At 69.6% G+C, this 13,247-nt stretch overlaps 5 non-coding genes across 5 annotated transcripts; all 5 read right to left on the bottom strand.

Annotated features, from left to right (window-relative positions):
* Positions 1-1,778: 1,778 nt before the first annotated feature.
* On the bottom strand, positions 1,779-1,897 carry LOC149123887 (5S ribosomal RNA). Its single transcript, XR_016215561.1, has one exon. It is a non-coding gene; the product is annotated as a 5S ribosomal RNA (ribosomal RNA).
* Positions 1,898-4,211: 2,314 nt separating this feature from the next.
* Positions 4,212-4,330, bottom strand: LOC149123886 (5S ribosomal RNA). The gene has a single exon (XR_016215491.1). It is a non-coding gene; the product is annotated as a 5S ribosomal RNA (ribosomal RNA).
* A 1,870-nt stretch (positions 4,331-6,200) lies between these two features.
* LOC149123885 (5S ribosomal RNA) lies at positions 6,201-6,319 on the bottom strand. Its single transcript, XR_016215188.1, has one exon. It is a non-coding gene; the product is annotated as a 5S ribosomal RNA (ribosomal RNA).
* Positions 6,320-8,668: 2,349 nt separating this feature from the next.
* LOC149123884 (5S ribosomal RNA) lies at positions 8,669-8,787 on the bottom strand. Its single transcript, XR_016215184.1, has one exon. It is a non-coding gene; the product is annotated as a 5S ribosomal RNA (ribosomal RNA).
* Positions 8,788-11,133: 2,346 nt separating this feature from the next.
* On the bottom strand, positions 11,134-11,252 carry LOC149123883 (5S ribosomal RNA). Its single transcript, XR_016215183.1, has one exon. It is a non-coding gene; the product is annotated as a 5S ribosomal RNA (ribosomal RNA).
* Positions 11,253-13,247: the final 1,995 nt, after the last annotated feature.

Here is a 13,247-nt window from a genome sequence, read left to right as displayed (position 1 = left end):
CAGCAGCCCCCCCACCGCTGACGCACAGGTCGCCCGCCCTCCCCCGGCACGGCCGCCGCGCCTCCACACACTCCCACGCCGCGAGGACAGCTGAGGGCCTGGGGACCCTTGTCCCCGCTCGGTCACGGGGGCCCAAGTGGGGCAGCAGGTCGGGAAGGAGGGCGGCAGCGCACGGAATCACCCCCGCCGCACGCTCGCGTGGGCACTCACACACACACACACACACACACACACACGCCTACACAAGGGGCACACAGTCGCACACCCCGACACCCTTCGTGGCACAGAGGGATTTCCGTCCTCAGCGCCCGTTCCCTCACGGGAGGGTGGGGCGCTTCAGCGCGACCCGCACCCTCCAGCCCGGCAGCCAGTTCGAGACTGTCGCTCCCCCTCTTCATGGAGGAACGACACAGGACCCTGCGCTGTTCTTTCGTCTGCTCGGCCCTCCCCGGGTTTGCTGCTGGTTCTTCCCGGGTTGGCTACCATCCCTTCCACCTCCGTGGAAGGGCGGTTCCCCCTGCCACATTCCCCACTTCCGCGGGGGAGCGGCACACCGCCGGCCGGCCGGCTCTCTCGGGGGCTGCACAGGTGTTCCCCTTAGATGTTCCTGGTGCATGTTGTCTCTCTCCTCCTTTATAGTCCTCTTCCGCCAATCCCAACTCGGCTGCCCACACGCCAAGTACGCTACTCTCCTCCAATCAGGAGCAGGATCAGCTCCTGGAGGTCATCACTCAAGTTGGCAAGAGGCAGCTGCATAGAAGCTGTTTTCTCCTCTCCCAGCGCCATATTGTGGGAGAGCAGATGCATAGAATAAGTCTTAATTCCAGTAACTCAGTCCAATCCGAGTTGCTCCCCACAGAGACCACAGGCTGTGTGCTGCCTGCCTGCCACGGACCCTCTGTCCCGGGGAGGTCCTGTGGGCACGCAGCCTGTGGCCGCGGGTCTCTGCCTGGCCTGCCAAAAGGGTGCCCCGTTTGGATGCTGTGTGAGTCAGGGCTGATGGGGGAGAGGGGGACAGAGAGAGGAGAGAGAGACAGAGAGAGAGAGAGAAAGAGAGAGAGACGTGTAGGTGTTGGTGTAAGTCAGAGACAGAGGGAGAGGGTGCCTGTATTGCCTGCGAGGCTTGGTGTGGGGTCCCTCCTTTGCGCTCTGGAGGGCTTCCGCGGCTGTGGCGCGTGGCCGCCGCACGGCCAGGTGGCGCAGAGGGCCCGCGGGTTGGGCTGCGCGAGGCACCGGGCCCTGAGTGGTGGGCAACCGCGCCCTGGCGTCGTCTTCGGGCGGTGGTCGTGGTCGTGGTCACAGTCATTGGGCTCCCTGGGAGACAGGAGCCCGGGAGGGGCGGTGGGAGTGCAGGTGCCGGGAGCTGCTGGTGCGGCGGGCTGCGGGGTTGGGGCGGCCGGCAGGGGAGCGCCCTGGCGGGCGGTGAGTCGCTGGTTTGGGGTTGGAGGGGGCGCGCTGGGATGGCGCGGGGCGTGGCCTGTGTCCCGGGGTGGGCCCCGGGGTTGGCGGTGGGGCTGCGGCAGCCGGGGACAGCTGGCCGGCCCGCCCGTGCCCGTGCCCGTGCCCGTGCCCAGGCCCAGGCCCAGGCCCAGGCCCAGGCCCAGGCCCAGGCCCGAGGCGCGGGCGGGCTGGGGCTGCCAGGTGGAGGGGTCGGGCTTCTGCCCCCTGCTGGAGCTGCGTTGGGGGTCGCAGGGGTCCCGGCGTGCGGGCTGGCGGATGGGGGCGTGGCTAGGCAGCCAGCCAAAGGCGAGCAAAAGGGGAGGGTGCCGCGGGGCAAAAGCCTACAGCCCCCGGTATTCCCAGGCGGTCTCCCATCCAAGTACTAACCAGGCCCGACCCTGCTTAGCTTCCGAGATCAGACGAGATCGGGCGCGTTCAGGGTGGTATGGCCGTAGACGCCAGAGGCCGCCTCCAGGCCCCTCTTGAGTGCGCGCCCGCACAGCCGCCGCCGCCGCCGCCGCCGCCGCCGCCTCCTCTTCCTGCCCGCTCCCCGCTCTCACTCCCATTCCCATTCCCATTCCCACTCCCGCTCCCGCTCCCACTGCCGCTTCTCCTCCGCCTCCTCCCTCTTTTCTCTTCTCTTCTCTTCTCCTCCTCCCCCCCCCTCCTCCTCAGCCGCCCTCCGCCTAGCCCTGCACCAGTGCCCGAACTCCAGCCCTCCGCCTGCCCAGCCCAGGACCTGCAGCACCGGGCGCCCAGTCGGCACGCTGCCGCCAAGCCAAGGGGAGCCAACCTCCTCCGGCTGCCGCTGGCCACAGGGAACTCCTACTCTCTCTTTCTAGGCCGGATCCCCTGCCTGCCGCCATCGCCCAGCCACACGCCAGCCGTGCCCGGCAGCCTCCACGCCTGCCCAGGGCTGCGCCCCGCGGCTCGCGGGTCCCGGCACCAGGGGGTTCGGCGCCCCACACCACCGCGGCCCGGGCCTTCCCTCCTACCCGGCCGCCAGCAGCCCCCCCACCGCTGACGCACAGGTCGCCCGCCCTCCCCCGGCACGGCCGCCGCGCCTCCACACACTCCCACGCCGCGAGGACAGCTGAGGGCCTGGGGACCCTTGTCCCCGCTCGGTCACGGGGGCCCAAGTGGGGCAGCAGGTCGGGAAGGAGGGCGGCAGCGCACGGAATCACCCCCGCCGCACGCTCGCGTGGGCACTCACACACACACACACACACACACACACACGCCTACACAAGGGGCACACAGTCGCACACCCCGACACCCTTCGTGGCACAGAGGGATTTCCGTCCTCAGCGCCCGTTCCCTCACGGGAGGGTGGGGCGCTTCAGCGCGACCCGCACCCTCCAGCCCGGCAGCCAGTTCGAGACTGTCGCTCCCCCTCTTCATGGAGGAACGACACAGGACCCTGCGCTGTTCTTTCGTCTGCTCGGCCCTCCCCGGGTTTGCTGCTGGTTCTTCCCGGGTTGGCTACCGTCCCTTCCACCTCCGTGGAAGGGCGGTTCCCCCTGCCACATTCCCCACTTCCGCGGGGGAGCGGCACACCGCCGGCCGGCCGGCCGGCTCTCTCGGGGGCTGCACAGGTGTTCCCCTTAGATGTTCCTGGTGCATGTTGTCTCTCTCCTCCTTTATAGTCCTCTTCCGCCAATCCCAACTCGGCTGCCCACACGCCAAGTACGCTGCTCTCCTCCAATCAGGAGCAGGATCAGCTCCTGGAGGTCATCACTCAAGTTGGCAAGAGGCAGCTGCATAGAAGCTGTTTTCTCCTCTCCCAGCGCCATATTGTGGGAGAGCAGATGCATAGAATAAGTCTTAATTCCAGTAACTCAGTCCAATCCGAGTTGCTCCCCACAGAGACCACAGGCTGTGTGCTGCCTGCCTGCCACGGACCCTCTGTCCCGGGGAGGTCCTGTGGGCACGCAGCCTGTGGCCGCGGGTCTCTGCCTGGCCTGCCAAAAGGGTGCCCCGTTTGGATGCTGTGTGAGTCAGGGCTGATGGGGGAGAGGGGGACAGAGAGAGGAGAGAGAGACAGAGAGAGAGAGAGAAAGAGAGAGAGACGTGTAGGTGTTGGTGTAAGTCAGAGACAGAGGGAGAGGGTGCCTGTATTGCCTGCGAGGCTTGGTGTGGGGTCCCTCCTTTGCGCTCTGGAGGGCTTCCGCGGCTGTGGCGCGTGGCCGCCGCACGGCCAGGTGGCGCAGAGGGCCCGCGGGTTGGGCTGCGCGAGGCACCGGGCCCTGAGTGGTGGGCAACTGCGCCCTGGCGTCGTCTTCGGGCGGTGGTCGTGGTCGTGGTCACAGTCATTGGGCTCCCTGGGAGACAGGAGCCCGGGAGGGGCGGTGGGAGTGCAGGTGCCGGGAGCTGCTGGTGCGGCGGGCTGCGGGGTTGGGGCGGCCGGCAGGGGAGCGCCCTGGCGGGCGGTGAGTCGCTGGTTTGGGGTTGGAGGGGGCGCGCTGGGATGGCGCGGGGCGTGGCCTGTGTCCCGGGGTGGGCCCCGGGGTTGGCAGTGGGGCTGCGGCAGCCGGGGACAGCTGGCCGGCCCGCCCGTGCCCGTGCCCGTGCCCAGGCCCAGGCCCAGGCCCAGGCCCAGGCCCAGGCCCAGGCCCGAGGCGCGGGCGGGCTGGGGCTGCCAGGTGGAGGGGTCGGGCTTCTGCCCCCTGCTGGAGCTGCGTTGGGGGTCGCAGGGGTCCCGGCTGGCGGATGGGGGCGTGGCTAGGCAGCCAGCCAAAGGCGAGCAAAAGGGGAGGGTGCCGCGGGGCAAAAGCCTACAGCACCCGGTATTCCCAGGCGGTCTCCCATCCAAGTACTAACCAGGCCCGACCCTGCTTAGCTTCCGAGATCAGACGAGATCGGGCGCGTTCAGGGTGGTATGGCCATAGACGCCAGAGGCCGCCTCCAGGCCCCTCTTGAGTGCGCGCCCGCACAGCCGCCGCCGCCGCCTCCGCCGCCGCCGCCGCCTCCTCCTCCTCCTCCTCCTGCCCGCTCCCCGCTCTCACTCCCATTCCCATTCCCATTCCCATTCCCATTCCCATTCCCATTCCCACTCCCGCTCCCGCTCCCGCTGCCGCTTCTCCTCCGCCTCCTCCCTCTTTTCTCTTCTCTTCTCTTCTCCTCCTCCCCCCCCCTCCTCCTCAGCCGCCCTCCGCCTAGCCCTGCACCAGTGCCCGAACTCCAGCCCTCCGCCTGCCCAGCCCAGGACCTGCAGTGCAGCACCGGGCGCCCAGTCGGCACGCTGCCGCCAAGCCAAGGGGAGCCAACCTCCTCCGGCTGCCGCTGGCCACAGGGAACTCCTACTCTCTCTTTCTAGGCCGGATCCCCTGCCTGCCGCCATCGCCCAGCCACACGCCAGCCGTGCCCGGCAGCCTCCACGCCTGCCCAGGGCTGCGCCCCGCGGCTCGCGGGTCCCGGCACCAGGGGGTTCGGCGCCCCACACCACCGCGGCCCGGGCCTTCCCTCCTACCCGGCCGCCAGCAGCCCCCCCACCGCTGACGCACAGGTCGCCCGCCCTCCCCCGGCACGGCCGCCGCGCCTCCACACACTCCCACGCCGCGAGGACAGCTGAGGGCCTGGGGACCCTTGTCCCCGCTCGGTCACGGGGGCCCAAGTGGGGCAGCAGGTCGGGAAGGAGGGCGGCAGCGTACGGAATCACCCCCGCCGCACGCTCGCGTGGGCACTCACACACACACACACACACACACACGCCTACACAAGGGGCACACAGTCGCACACCCCGACACCCTTCGTGGCACAGAGGGATTTCCGTCCTCAGCGCCCGTTCCCTCACGGGAGGGTGGGGCGCTTCAGCGCGACCCGCACCCTCCAGCCCGGCAGCCAGTTCGAGACCACAGGCTGTGTGCTGCCTGCCTGCCACGGACCCTCTGTCCCGGGGAGGTCCTGTGGGCACGCAGCCTGTGGCCGCGGGTCTCTGCCTGGCCTGCCAAAAGGGTGCCCCGTTTGGATGCTGTGTGAGTCAGGGCTGATGGGGGAGAGGGGGACAGAGAGAGGAGAGAGAGACAGAGAGAGAGAGAGAAAGAGAGAGAGACGTGTAGGTGTTGGTGTAAGTCAGAGACAGAGGGAGAGGGTGCCTGTATTGCCTGCGAGGCTTGGTGTGGGGTCCCTCCTTTGCGCTCTGGAGGGCTTCCGCGGCTGTGGCGCGTGGCCGCCGCACGGCCAGGTGGCGCAGAGGGCCCGCGGGTTGGGCTGCGCGAGGCACCGGGCCCTGAGTGGTGGGCAACCGCGCCCTGGCGTCGTCTTCGGGCGGTGGTCGTGGTCGTGGTCGTGGTCACAGTCATTGGGCTCCCTGGGAGACAGGAGCCCGGGAGGGGCGGTGGGAGTGCAGGTGCCGGGAGCTGCTGGTGCGGCGGGCTGCGGGGTTGGGGCGGCCGGCAGGGGAGCGCCCTGGCGGGCGGTGAGTCGCTGGTTTGGGGTTGGAGGGGGCGCGCTGGATGGCGCGGGGCATGGCCTGTGTCCCGGGGTGGGCCCCGGGGTTGGCGGTGGGGCTGCGGCAGCCGGGGACAGCTGGCCGGCCCGCCCGTGCCCGTGCCCGTGCCCGTGCCCGTGCCCAGGCCCAGGCCCAGGCCCAGGCCCGAGGCGCGGGCGGGCTGGGGCTGCCAGGTGGAGGGGTCGGGCTTCTGCCCCCTGCTGGAGCTGCGTTGGGGGTCGCAGGGGTCCCGGCGTGCGGGCTGGCGGATGGGGGCGTGGCTAGGCAGCCAGCCAAAGGCGAGCAAAAGGGGAGGGTGCCGCGGGGCAAAAGCCTACAGCACCCGGTATTCCCAGGCGGTCTCCCATCCAAGTACTAACCAGGCCCGACCCTGCTTAGCTTCCGAGATCAGACGAGATCGGGCGCGTTCAGGGTGGTATGGCCGTAGACGCCAGAGGCCGCCTCCAGGCCCCTCTTGAGTGCGCGCCCGCACAGCCGCCGCCGCCGCCGCCGCCGCCGCCGCCGCCGCCGCCGCCGCCGCCGCCTCTTCCTGCCCGCTCCCCGCTCTCACTCCCATTCCCATTCCCATTCCCACTCCCGCTCCCGCTCCCGCTGCCGCTTCTCCTCCGCCTCCTCCCTCTTTTCTCTTCTCTTCTCTTCTCCTCCTCCCCCCCCCTCCTCCTCAGCCGCCCTCCGCCTAGCCCTGCACCAGTGCCCGAACTCCAGCCCTCCGCCTGCCCAGCCCAGGACCTGCAGCACCGGGCGCCCAGTCGGCACGCTGCCGCCAAGCCAAGGGGAGCCAACCTCCTCCGGCTGCCGCTGGCCACAGGGAACTCCTACTCTCTCTTTCTAGGCCGGATCCCCTGCCTGCCGCCATCGCCCAGCCACACGCCAGCCGTGCCCGGCAGCCTCCACGCCTGCCCAGGGCTGCGCCCCGCGGCTCGCGGGTCCCGGCACCAGGGGGTTCGGCGCCCCACACCACCGCGGCCCGGGCCTTCCCTCCTACCCGGCCGCCAGCAGCCCCCCCACCGCTGACGCACAGGTCGCCCGCCCTCCCCCGGCACGGCCGCCGCGCCTCCACACACTCCCACGCCGCGAGGACAGCTGAGGGCCTGGGGACCCTTGTCCCCGCTCGGTCACGGGGGCCCAAGTGGGGCAGCAGGTCGGGAAGGAGGGCGGCAGCGCACGGAATCACCCCCGCCGCACGCTCGCGTGGGCACTCACACACACACACACACACACACACACGCCTACACAAGGGGCACACAGTCGCACACCCCGACACCCTTCGTGGCACAGAGGGATTTCCGTCCTCAGCGCCCGTTCCCTCACGGGAGGGTGGGGCGCTTCAGCGCGACCCGCACCCTCCAGCCCGGCAGCCAGTTCGAGACTGTCGCTCCCCCTCTTCATGGAGGAACGACACAGGACCCTGCGCTGTTCTTTCGTCTGCTCGGCCCTCCCCGGGTTTGCTGCTGGTTCTTCCCGGGTTGGCTACCGTCCCTTCCACCTCCGTGGAAGGGCGGTTCCCCCTGCCACATTCCCCACTTCCGCGGGGGAGCGGCACACCGCCGGCCGGCCGGCCGGCTCTCTCGGGGGCTGCACAGGTGTTCCCCTTAGATGTTCCTGGTGCATGTTGTCTCTCTCCTCCTTTATAGTCCTCTTCCGCCAATCCCAACTCGGCTGCCCACACGCCAAGTACGCTACTCTCCTCCAATCAGGAGCAGGATCAGCTCCTGGAGGTCATCACTCAAGTTGGCAAGAGGCAGCTGCATAGAAGCTGTTTTCTCCTCTCCCAGCGCCATATTGTGGGAGAGCAGATGCATAGAATAAGTCTTAATTCCAGTAACTCAGTCCAATCCGAGTTGCTCCCCACAGAGACCACAGGCTGTGTGCTGCCTGCCTGCCACGGACCCTCTGTCCCGGGGAGGTCCTGTGGGCACGCAGCCTGTGGCCGCGGGTCTCTGCCTGGCCTGCCAAAAGGGTGCCCCGTTTGGATGCTGTGTGAGTCAGGGCTGATGGGGGAGAGGGGGACAGAGAGAGGAGAGAGAGACAGAGAGAGAGAGAGAAAGAGAGAGAGACGTGTAGGTGTTGGTGTAAGTCAGAGACAGAGGGAGAGGGTGCCTGTATTGCCTGCGAGGCTTGGTGTGGGGTCCCTCCTTTGCGCTCTGGAGGGCTTCCGCGGCTGTGGCGCGTGGCCGCCGCACGGCCAGGTGGCGCAGAGGGCCCGCGGGTTGGGCTGCGCGAGGCACCGGGCCCTGAGTGGTGGGCAACCGCGCCCTGGCGTCGTCTTCGGGCGGTGGTCGTGGTCGTGGTCGTGGTCACAGTCATTGGGCTCCCTGGGAGACAGGAGCCCGGGAGGGGCGGTGGGAGTGCAGGTGCCGGGAGCTGCTGGTGCGGCGGGCTGCGGGGTTGGGGCGGCCGGCAGGGGAGCGCCCTGGCGGGCGGTGAGTCGCTGGTTTGGGGTTGGAGGGGGCGCGCTGGATGGCGCGGGGCGTGGCCTGTGTCCCGGGGTGGGCCCCGGGGTTGGCGGTGGGGCTGCGGCAGCCGGGGACAGCTGGCCGGCCCGCCCGTGCCCGTGCCCGTGCCCGTGCCCGTGCCCGTGCCCGTGCCCAGGCCCAGGCCCAGGCCCAGGCCCGAGGCGCGGGCGGGCTGGGGCTGCCAGGTGGAGGGGTCGGGCTTCTGCCCCCTGCTGGAGCTGCGTTGGGGGTCGCAGGGGTCCCGGCGTGCGGGCTGGCGGATGGGGGCGTGGCTAGGCAGCCAGCCAAAGGCGAGCAAAAGGGGAGGGTGCCGCGGGGCAAAAGCCTACAGCACCCGGTATTCCCAGGCGGTCTCCCATCCAAGTACTAACCAGGCCCGACCCTGCTTAGCTTCCGAGATCAGACGAGATCGGGCGCGTTCAGGGTGGTATGGCCGTAGACGCCAGAGGCCGCCTCCAGGCCCCTCTTGAGTGCGCGCCCGCACAGCCGCCGCCGCCGCCGCCGCCGCCGCCGCCGCCGCCGCCTCCTCCTCTTCCTGCCCGCTCCCCGCTCTCACTCCCATTCCCATTCCCATTCCCACTCCCGCTCCCGCTCCCGCTGCCGCTTCTCCTCCGCCTCCTCCCTCTTTTCTCTTCTCTTCTCTTCTCCTCCTCCCCCCCCTCCTCCTCAGCCGCCCTCCGCCTAGCCCTGCACCAGTGCCCGAACTCCAGCCCTCCGCCTGCCCAGCCCAGGACCTGCAGCACCGGGCGCCCAGTCGGCACGCTGCCGCCAAGCCAAGGGGAGCCAACCTCCTCCGGCTGCCGCTGGCCACAGGGAACTCCTACTCTCTCTTTCTAGGCCGGATCCCCTGCCTGCCGCCATCGCCCAGCCACACGCCAGCCGTGCCCGGCAGCCTCCACGCCTGCCCAGGGCTGCGCCCCGCGGCTCGCGGGTCCCGGCACCAGGGGGTTCGGCGCCCCACACCACCGCGGCCCGGGCCTTCCCTCCTACCCGGCCGCCAGCAGCCCCCCCACCGCTGACGCACAGGTCGCCCGCCCTCCCCCGGCACGGCCGCCGCGCCTCCACACACTCCCACGCCGCGAGGACAGCTGAGGGCCTGGGGACCCTTGTCCCCGCTCGGTCACGGGGGCCCAAGTGGGGCAGCAGGTCGGGAAGGAGGGCGGCAGCGCACGGAATCACCCCCGCCGCACGCTCGCGTGGGCACTCACACACACACACACACACACACACACACACGCCTACACAAGGGGCACACAGTCGCACACCCCGACACCCTTCGTGGCACAGAGGGATTTCCGTCCTCAGCGCCCGTTCCCTCACGGGAGGGTGGGGCGCTTCAGCGCGACCCGCACCCTCCAGCCCGGCAGCCAGTTCGAGACTGTCGCTCCCCCTCTTCATGGAGGAACGACACAGGACCCTGCGCTGTTCTTTCGTCTGCTCGGCCCTCCCCGGGTTTGCTGCTGGTTCTTCCCGGGTTGGCTACCGTCCCTTCCACCTCCGTGGAAGGGCGGTTCCCCCTGCCACATTCCCCACTTCCGCGGGGGAGCGGCACACCGCCGGCCGGCCGGCCGGCTCTCTCGGGGGCTGCACAGGTGTTCCCCTTAGATGTTCCTGGTGCATGTTGTCTCTCTCCTCCTTTATAGTCCTCTTCCGCCAATCCCAACTCGGCTGCCCACACGCCAAGTACGCTGCTCTCCTCCAATCAGGAGCAGGATCAGCTCCTGGAGGTCATCACTCAAGTTGGCAAGAGGCAGCTGCATAGAAGCTGTTTTCTCCTCTCCCAGCGCCATATTGTGGGAGAGCAGATGCATAGAATAAGTCTTAATTCCAGTAACTCAGTCCAATCCGAGTTGCTCCCCACAGAGACCACAGGCTGTGTGCTGCCTGCCTGCCACGGACCCTCTGTCCCGGGGAGGTCCTGTGGGCACGCAGCCTGTGGCCGCGGGTCTCTGCCTGGCCTGCCAAAAGGGTGCCCCGTTTGGATGCTGTGTGAGTCAGGGCTGATGGGGGAGAGGGGGACAGAGAGAGGAGAGAGAGACAGAGAGAGAGAGAGAAAGAGAGAGAGACGTGTAGGTGTTGGTGTAAGTCAGAGACAGAGGGAGAGGGTGCCTGTATTGCCTGCGAGGCTTGGTGTGGGGTCCCTCCTTTGCGCTCTGGAGGGCTTCCGCGGCTGTGGCGCGTGGCCGCCGCACGGCCAGGTGGCGCAGAGGGCCCGCGGGTTGGGCTGCGCGAGGCACCGGGCCCTGAGTGGTGGGCAACCGCGCCCTGGCGTCGTCTTCGGGCGGTGGTCGTGGTCGTGGTCGTGGTCACAGTCATTGGGCTCCCTGGGAGACAGGAGCCCGGGAGGGGCGGTGGGAGTGCAGGTGCCGGGAGATGCTGGTGCGGCGGGCTGCGGGGTTGGGGCGGCCGGCAGGGGAGCGCCCTGGCGGGCGGTGAGTCGCTGGTTTGGGGTTGGAGGGGGCGCGCTGGATGGCGCGGGGCGTGGCCTGTGTCCCGGGGTGGGCCCCGGGGTTGGCGGTGGGGCTGCGGCAGCCGGGGACAGCTGGCCGGCCCGCCCGTGCCCGTGCCCGTGCCCGTGCCCGTGCCCGTGCCCGTGCCCAGGCCCAGGCCCAGGCCCAGGCCCGAGGCGCGGGCGGGCTGGGGCTGCCAGGTGGAGGGGTCGGGCTTCTGCCCCCTGCTGGAGCTGCGTTGGGGGTCGCAGGGGTCCCGGCGTGCGGGCTGGCGGATGGGGGCGTGGCTAGGCAGCCAGCCAAAGGCGAGCAAAAGGGGAGGGTGCCGCGGGGCAAAAGCCTACAGCACCCGGTATTCCCAGGCGGTCTCCCATCCAAGTACTAACCAGGCCCGACCCTGCTTAGCTTCCGAGATCAGACGAGATCGGGCGCGTTCAGGGTGGTATGGCCGTAGACGCCAGAGGCCGCCTCCAGGCCCCTCTTGAGTGCGCGCCCGCACAGCCGCCGCCGCCGCCGCCGCCGCCGCCGCCTCCTCTTCCTGCCCGCTCCCCGCTCTCACTCCCATTCCCATTCCCATTCCCACTCCCGCTCCCGCTCCCGCTGCCGCTTCTCCTCCGCCTCCTCCCTCTTTTCTCTTCTCTTCTCCTCCTCCCCCCCCTCCTCCTCAGCCGCCCTCCGCCTAGCCCTGCACCAGTGCCCGAACTCCAGCCCTCCGCCTGCCCAGCCCAGGACCTGCAGCACCGGGCGCCCAGTCGGCACGCTGCCGCCAAGCCAAGGGGAGCCAACCTCCTCCGGCTGCCGCTGGCCACAGGGAACTCCTACTCTCTCTTTCTAGGCCGGATCCCCTGCCTGCCGCCATCGCCCAGCCACACGCCAGCCGTGCCCGGCAGCCTCCACGCCTGCCCAGGGCTGCGCCCCGCGGCTCGCGGGTCCCGGCACCAGGGGGTTCGGCGCCCCACACCACCGCGGCCCGGGCCTTCCCTCCTACCCGGCCGCCAGCAGCCCCCCCACCGCTGACGCACAGGTCGCCCGCCCTCCCCCGGCACGGCCGCCGCGCCTCCACACACTCCCACGCCGCGAGGACAGCTGAGGGCCTGGGGACCCTTGTCCCCGCTCGGTCACGGGGGCCCAAGTGGGGCAGCAGGTCGGGAAGGAGGGCGGCAGCGCACGGAATCACCCCCGCCGCACGCTCGCGTGGGCACTCACACACACACACACACACACACACGCCTACACAAGGGGCACACAGTCGCACACCCCGACACCCTTCGTGGCACAGAGGGATTTCCGTCCTCAGCGCCCGTTCCCTCACGGGAGGGTGGGGCGCTTCAGCGCGACCCGCACCCTCCAGCCCGGCAGCCAGTTCGAGACTGTCGCTCCCCCTCTTCATGGAGGAACGACACAGGACCCTGCGCTGTTCTTTCGTCTGCTCGGCCCTCCCCGGGTTTGCTGCTGGTTCTTCCCGGGTTGGCTACCGTCCCTTCCACCTCCGTGGAAGGGCGGTTCCCCCTGCCACATTCCCCACTTCCGCGGGGGAGCGGCACACCGCCGGCCGGCCGGCCGGCTCTCTCGGGGGCTGCACAGGTGTTCCCCTTAGATGTTCCTGGTGCATGTTGTCTCTCTCCTCCTTTATAGTCCTCTTCCGCCAATCCCAACTCGGCTGCCCACACGCCAAGTACGCTGCTCTCCTCCAATCAGGAGCAGGATCAGCTCCTGGAGGTCATCACTCAAGTTGGCAAGAGGCAGCTGCATAGAAGCTGTTTTCTCCTCTCCCAGCGCCATATTGTGGGAGAGCAGATGCATAGAATAAGTCTTAATTCCAGTAACTCAGTCCAATCCGAGTTGCTCCCCACAGAGACCACAGGCTGTGTGCTGCCTGCCTGCCACGGACCCTCTGTCCCGGGGAGGTCCTGTGGGCACGCAGCCTGTGGCCGCGGGTCTCTGCCTGGCCTGCCAAAAGGGTGCCCCGTTTGGATGCTGTGTGAGTCAGGGCTGATGGGGGAGAGGGGGACAGAGAGAGGAGAGAGAGACAGAGAGAGAGAGAGAAAGAGAGAGAGACGTGTAGGTGTTGGTGTAAGTCAGAGACAGAGGGAGAGGGTGCCTGTATTGCCTGCGAGGCTTGGTGTGGGGTCCCTCCTTTGCGCTCTGGAGGGCTTCCGCGGCTGTGGCGCGTGGCCGCCGCACGGCCAGGTGGCGCAGAGGGCCCGCGGGTTGGGCTGCGCGAGGCACCGGGCCCTGAGTGGTGGGCAACCGCGCCCTGGCGTCGTCTTCGGGCGGTGGTCGTGGTCGTGGTCGTGGTCACAGTCATTGGGCTCCCTGGGAGACAGGAGCCCGGGAGGGGCGGTGGGAGTGCAGGTGCCGGGAGCTGCTGGTGCGGCGGGCTGCGGGGTTGGGGCGGCCGGCAGGGGAGCGCCCTGGCGGGCGGTGAGTCGCTGGTTTGGGGTTGGAGGG

The sequence above is a fragment of the Oryctolagus cuniculus genome, chromosome 10, assembly GCF_051225735.1.
Source record: "Oryctolagus cuniculus isolate XC-2025 breed Fujian yellow rabbit chromosome 10, ASM5122573v1, whole genome shotgun sequence".
NCBI classification, from domain to species: domain Eukaryota; kingdom Metazoa; phylum Chordata; class Mammalia; order Lagomorpha; family Leporidae; genus Oryctolagus; species Oryctolagus cuniculus.
Note: the sequence above shows the minus strand (reverse complement) of the source record. Positions and strands in the feature narration are given on the sequence as shown.